This window comes from Cydia amplana, chromosome 5 (genome assembly GCF_948474715.1).
Source record: "Cydia amplana chromosome 5, ilCydAmpl1.1, whole genome shotgun sequence".
Taxonomy (NCBI): domain Eukaryota; kingdom Metazoa; phylum Arthropoda; class Insecta; order Lepidoptera; family Tortricidae; genus Cydia; species Cydia amplana.
Genome location: NC_086073.1, coordinates 4,173,666 through 4,181,479, shown reverse-complemented (window position 1 = coordinate 4,181,479; position 7,814 = coordinate 4,173,666).

Here is a 7,814-nt window from a genome sequence, read left to right as displayed (position 1 = left end):
ATAACACGGAGACAAAACACGTAATATTCCACTTAAAGTTCACTCCAGAACCCTCCGCAACACAGTTTATAGCGAAATAACACAGCGATTATCTTTCCCAGTAACTTTCATCGTAACTTTGATAACGCAGTTGTTTTGCAGATAACTTGGTTAGTTGTCGTATTATGATATTATGAGCCGTGAGATAATTTTATCTCAGGCTTAGAAATATCATCCTTATGTTTGTGAAAATAGGCGCAAATACTGCTTTACATACAGGGCTGTTAAGTTCATTTCGCTCAGTGATAGTAGCGCACAGCCAAATCAGTAAGACCTCAAGTACCGTAACAAGTTAACATGAGTCGAGGTCGGACTTTTATTGGTTGTTCTGAGGCCATAATTTTATTATGCTGTGACAATAGTCGTTACATATACCGTGTTACGTTTGTGTGTAAGAGGGTACCTAATTTATAAGGCAGTATTCTAATAATTTCCTATTTCAGTAGGTATTTAGAAACCATTTGTAGTTTTGGCAAACATTTACCATGTGTTTATCTACACACATGTCATTAGTTCTCTATAATGCGGTCAGAAACCGTAGGAAATGACCAGCTTTATTACAACCAACCTTACTATGAGAACTTTATTATCTGTGGTAGTAGGTAAATTTGTACTTCAATGTTATTACATTACAGATTTTTTGTAACGTTATGAGTTTAAATTTGGAACAGCAGTCAAATCAAAACTCAAGTGGGTCTCTATTCTAGTATCCATAGATATTAAAACAGTTATCGATTCGAAACGTCAATTTAGTATGTTTTGTTAATATAAACCGCACGATATTTGATTTCGAGTGACATGAGAATAGAGACTTCATTCTTTTGTCTAGGAATTAAAAAAAAAACTACGGACGCATGACATGCGTGAAAAAAGTTTTCATTCACCGCTATTTGAAGTAAAGTCCGTCAACCAAATCTTGTCAGTAGTAAAAGGCGGCAAATTTGAAAAATCGCGGGTTAGCAACACTGTGTTCGAATAATTCCAAAATGCGTGTCATCTGTGTTTTATCTGTGGAATGTGGATCGTGAATGACAGCCGTCACCTTATTTGTTTTCATTCTGAATCGTTTCTGTTTCAAGAGATATTTCTGCTGTCACCATTAAATACCAATACATTAAATAAGAATAAGCAAAGCTAAGGGGCTAATCATGCTCGTTGATGGTAAACATGACTAAAAATTGAGGTTATGACAAGTACATACTGGAAGAACTCTTTCGAACTTTTAAGATTATGTTCAGTTTTTTTGTTTTAGGGTTAAAAGGCATAAATAAAATTAAAACGTATGCCTAAATCTATCCAACAAGACCATAAATTGTGTCCTGGAAACGGTCCATAGGCCCACATGTCTAATATTTTCAGCAATCAGTTGTGACTATTTACAAAGATGCAATAGAATACTACAGAGTATTATGCTTGGTTGAAGTGACCCGGTAACATTGGTAACTTCATTATATTTTTTCAATTAATGACCTGAATTATAGTGTAAGCTAAAGTGACCCTTATCTTATTTACCTTTAAATTAAATAAACACCCAAATATCAGTTGTTTTATTTTTAATATGTAATCCTATTGTACAATATATACCAATCAAAAAAATTACACAGGTATGTCATATTCATCCAGAAGAGTACACTAATTTACATTAACAAGTGGCATATTATATTGTAAATAACAAATATATGCACTATCTAATTATCTGCATTTTGATATGATTTTATTTTAGTAAACTTAGAAGACATAGATAGGGAACAAAGAGAATATAAGCACTACGATAGTTCAAATTTGTTCATCATTTTGATTAACATTGTTTTAACATCGCTTTTAAATTGTCCGTCCATGTTTCAAATTTTTTCAATAAACCGCGAGTGACAATTTGAATTGACGTACGAAGGGCGCGCTCAGCGGAAAAAAAAATCTTTTGGTTCGATGTACATTGCTGCTTTTCTTAGCGCAATACTGCTCTTTGAGTGTTGCCCTACTTTAGTTTGCTTTACATTGCTACTGACAAGATTTGGTTGACGGACTATACAGTTTATCTTTTAATTCGTTTAATGTATGTGTTTAGCTAAAGTGTATGTAACTGTACATAATTAGGCATTCAAACACTCGTGTGATCCTATTAAGAAACTCACTAACGTTCGTTTCTTAAACCCACACTCGTATTTTAATGCCTCTCATTATATAGCAGTCACATAAATTGTACCTACATATATTATAATTACGTAGTCGCATTAATGGTAACGCATGACTAGTGTAATTGTTTACTCAATCAATTTTGTCGGTAATAATGACTGTGATTAGTCATTTTCTCGCTTGTTTTCTAGTTACAAGTGTCTCGCTATGAATTTTATTGTAACCTTACTCATTTTCAATACTTTATTTTGCTTACATTAAACACATTTAATAATAAAGCCACCTACCGCGGTATTCGGAAAACAAGATCCGTTCTAGAGAAGAGAACGATACGATATGTACTAGATACCAAATAGTTTAGATTTCAACTAGATATCTTTTGCAGCTCAATTCGGGCAACCAATGTCACTTTTACGTTAAATTATCGTTTTAAGATCGATTCAAAATCGTTTTGAGATCTAAAAATACAGAACGAGACGTTTTAGGCATTGTGAAAATCGTTCAAGAGTATCTCCAGAATCGCGGAAATGTCAAATTTGACAGGCTAGATCTTAAAAATATCGTTGTCGTATCTTGGTGATGTCTAATAGATATCTAATAGATATCTAGTTCAAAATCCGAATCGGGCCCCGGGACATCAAAACTTGTCAAGACAAATGCAATTTCAATTAGGTTAAATAATGATCCAAATTAAATGGAACGGGATTTTTTTTATAGGCCTCTGGGCGGCCTGAAGATATAACATAACTAATGTTATTGTTGTGTTAGGAAAATTCAATTTATGCTGAAGTTTTATGAAAATCGCTAATCAATCGTTTCTCACAAACTTCATAATTAAGAATTTAACATCTTTTAAATACCACTCGGAACTTAGAATGTTCATCGGAACAAGAAATGTCTTGAAAATACTATTTATTCAAGTTAAGCAATCTAGGAAATCGAAACTGAATTTGACACATGCTCCACTCACACGTACAATACTGCACAAAGCCCAGACCTGTAATTGAGACGTGTAATTCGAATCGTGTCGAAGCTTATCCTTGGCACGTGTATGCAAGGCAGGTACGGATTTATTACACATACGTGAATATAGTACCAACATATGTTTGTATAACGGAAACCCCTTATTGTCCTTATGTCTAAGTTTAAGCTAAATTTAATAAAATTTGGAACAAAGGTGTACTTTCTGAGCCGCTACATATTAAAGAAGTTATACTAAAGTAAAATAATATTTTTACGGGGGAAGGGGGGAGGGGGGCAGTCCATACATGTAAGTACCTAACTAAAAGTAAAAAAAATCGGTAAACATCTAAGTGTGGCGCATACGTCGATAATACGTTTAAGATAATATTACTATAGTTTCTAGCATAGTTTTATTTAATAAATGAATACCTATGAAAGCTAGGTTTTTACTAACACACAAGTTTTATGGATGGAAAATCTATATGTGTTTATAAACCGCTACAGAGGTTATTTCCTATTAAATCTCACTCCCAGCAAGCGTTTACAACGAAAGAAATATGGCAATATCTTTTGATGATATTTCCTTATACATCTAACGTCTCCTTACTGAGTTTTGTGATTAAAAAATGTTTCAATGCTAGATATTCCACATGCGTTATTATTATTATAGTTTAATATTGAATATTACATTGTGTTTATTTTATTTTATTGTCTTAAATGCAGACAAACGGCCTAAATATACTTTTTGTCGTAGATATCTAGATATCAAATTGACACTTTGGCTGTGGATAACTAAATATTGGTAGGTAGATGTACCATAGTACCTAGTATAAATATGAATTCCACAACACGTTCGTACAATCTTGACCTCAATTTTGCATCTTAAGTTCAAGTTTCAGCGTAATATCTGGATCATAATCGTAATTCTATGCCTAAAGGACACGTCCCTGCTGAATTATGGGCAAGCCTTGCCAAAACTATTAAATCATGAATTTATACGAGTCTCGACTAAAACAAGCAAAACTTTAGCGGACATTGAAAATTCCAAGAGAATTTCAGCCAAATTATAATTGTGATCAAACTGATCAACTTGGTGTCTGATCACGAAAGTTTTAATTGACAGGAGATCGTTGATAATTTGAGTTGACTAAGTCGGTGTCAACTTTGGCACGAGTTTATACACGAAAAGTCAATTAAATAGGAGAACAATAATTACTTTTTTTAGAAACAAGTTTAAAACTCATCTGACTCTGAATAATCTGAGATATAAGTGCATTTATATAAATGAACATAATTCCGACATAAGTCCGTTTATTTGTCACTTAAGTACTTCCACAGTATTTTATTGAAGTATGGTCATTATTTAAATATCAACTCCAACTTTCTTTCTATGCTAAACTTAAAAAATACGAGTAACATTAAGGATTTTGACAAATGAAGAAAATACCCATAACCTCTATATTTTGAGATTACATTTAATAATTATTTTACAGATCTATAGTATTTTACATAAATTAAAATGATTTATGGAAAAGGGAATCCAATGTTATTCGCTGCCATTCTTCTCCGCTGCACTCTCCATGACAAAAAATATAATAAGCCAGCTTTATTTTTATTTATTACGTAAAGAATGACTAGTTAATTGTTTTCTCTTTTTTATGGAAACGGCTAGATATTAAAACCTATCATGAGCCTGATTCAGATTTAACAACTTGTTACGGGTTTGATCTTAATATTAATGCGACCTTGAAGATCGCTCACGCTGATCGGTGCATACATAAAAAGAAGCGAAAGTCATGCCTGAGATGCAACGCCAATCACCTAGATGGTCGTAAAGGTCGTATCAAAACTGGTTCAAAACCATAAGTTGTAAAATCCGAAAGTCCAGGTATTAAAAGAATAGATCTGACATTTCAAAGAGACTAAGTAACCTAAAGTCCACCTGCTGCGACTGCAATGTCCAGATAACGACACTTTATGTCCACAGTGTGATCACAGGCTTACCGGGATTTTAGACATGGAAAGCGTAGTCTCCAAAATTTTACCCCTACTAGGCGTTAAGGTCGATTTTAATTTAAATTTGTTATGCTTTTGAACTGGTTTTGATACAACCATGACGTCATGGTGATTGGTGCGTATCTCACACACGACTTTCACTGCATTTCGCATGCACCAATTAGCGTGAGTGACGTTCAAGGTCCCATCAGAATATGATCAAAACTGTAACAAATTATTTAATTTGAATTGGGCTCAAGTTAAGATTTGGCTTATTTGTGAAAATTCTCAGGTTCATTTTTACTATTGCTCACCCATTTTTATTCAGACGGCAGCCAATCCTTTTAACATTTTCTGGCCTCTGGGTAATAAAAACAGATGTTGCGAAGCTTAATTTCAATTTTCTGGTCAATAGTTTGAAAGAAAATGCTCGCTATTAAAATAAAGAATGTCCAAGCCAGCAAAATAAAGTTCGGCTAAGACTGCAATGGCCAGATGACGACAGTTTATCTCCGTAGTGTGGACGCGATCTTAACGGGATTTCAGACGAAGAAACTTGAGTATTATACCTTGGAATTACTAGTATTATACGGTTCAAAGACTTTTGCAATTACTAGGCCAATTGATGTTATTTGCGCGTGCATCTCACTCGTACATGTAGGTATTGGCACGTGCAAAACGCACGGGATGATAGCAAAATGACATCATTTTGATGTATAACGTAATGTATTTGATACCTGTTGCATAGAATTTTATTAATTTGCATTTTACGGTGCCGTACCTCAACGAAAAAAAAAAAGTTTAGATCACTTGTCTGTCTGCCTGTACATATGTCACAGTCAACTTGCTCCGCAACTACCTAATAGACTTTGGTTTTTCATTAGCGCAATTTATGCACGGACGAACTTCTGTATTCTCAATTTTAATACTTAAGGTAAGTAAAATTATTATAATCCGACAATGCAACAGAATTTTCTGCACTCAAACTTTTTTCATAAAAATTCTGACAACACAGAACATACTAATAAAAACAAGAGCGCTGTCGCAGGTGGACAGACACAACACTTCTGTAAAAACAACATAACATCGTGACGTGGAAAAATTCATTTGTTTTAAGTGCAAAGTGTTCTGCTCAGGTACGTTATGGAAACCAGTAAAAGTATAACTAAATTAGTTAGGAGCTATGCGGGTAAAAGCGAGGTGTGGCACGTGTCACTACGGAAATGAGTTTTTCTTATTAGAGCCAGTTGTTATAGTAAAAGTTAGTTTGTAATTATGTTACGAAATGGGTGTGAGTTTAACTGGCGTTAAAATAATTGGAAAATTGATAGGTTAGGAAAGAAAAATTAAAAATAAACAAATGGGATAAAAATTGTAAAGGAATAATTTTTTCTCAAACATGCGATGAAATGTCGTCGCTCCGGGCGTTATATCAGGCTTCGAAGTATCACGTTTAGGGCGGAGCAACTCCAGAGAACTGTAAAGGAATTTCATACGAAATTGAAGGCCTAGGCCGGGAAGTAATTTTTTTTTAAATTCTAATGTAAACATGGGGTCTGTGTCCATGAACAGACTAAACAGCCGAATTATATTTTTTTTTTATATTTTTGGTGAATGAATGGTTATCGGACCAAAATATCCGTGTTAACGCCTGTTATACACGAACGTACTGATATTAAGAATACGAATCTGTATGATTCAATGTGTTGATGAATAAATTTAAAATTTTGTCTATACGTAAGTCACCAGAGACCATAGACAATATTTAAAATCCTCTGCATTTATTTTATTTATAGAAATTGAGATTCTTATTATCAGATTGTGTATAATGGCCCTAATAAGGTCTATTCGAACACTACACACGCGAAATACGGACGACTTCCGTAAAAAAAAAACAATTATAGCGGGATTGGAAGCAAAATTAAAAAACTTTTGTTGTGAAGTTGGATTTTTATTATAAAGATTATAAATTTGTTTTTTTGAGTGGTGTATTTTTTTATTTCATTGCATGTTTGAGAAAAGCACTATACATGCCTAGCCGTGAAAAGGTCTTGCCGGCTTCGTATTACTATCCGGCCTCCCTACGGTCGGCCGGCTATACCTACTCACCCGGCAAGCCCTTCTTTCCCGGCGTCTGCAGTAATGTACTATTCCTAACTGAGTTTTTAAGGAATAACTATAAGTGTATGCCTTAACACAGAAAAACTGTTTATTAGAGTGTGTGTAAGGAATTAATAGGAATAATGAATAAGTCGCAATACGAAAATCGTTACCCTGGGCATGCCACATGACAAATAAAAACATTATAAAAATTATAAAGCGCTATTTCAATAAATAACACCGTTTTATCCAATAATACTAAAGCGGCTTTCCACGTACGTTTAACTGTAATATTAAGCCAAATATCTCTCAAGATAAAAAAATATCTCTGTACGCAAGTACAAGATTATAAATTATAAAAAAATATACTGAAGGCATAAATTACGCTGAGGCAGCGTCTCTCTGCAATATACGGCTTGGTCTTATGTGGGCGGAGTGCGGGCTCTAATAGGTGCAAAAAGGTCGATTTACTACATTAAACGTGCTTTAATGGCCTGGATTTGAAAGATTACGCACATTTTTTTTGGTGTACTGTTTTTCTTGTAGGTATAAAGTGGAGTCTAGGTTTATCAATAAGGTATGTC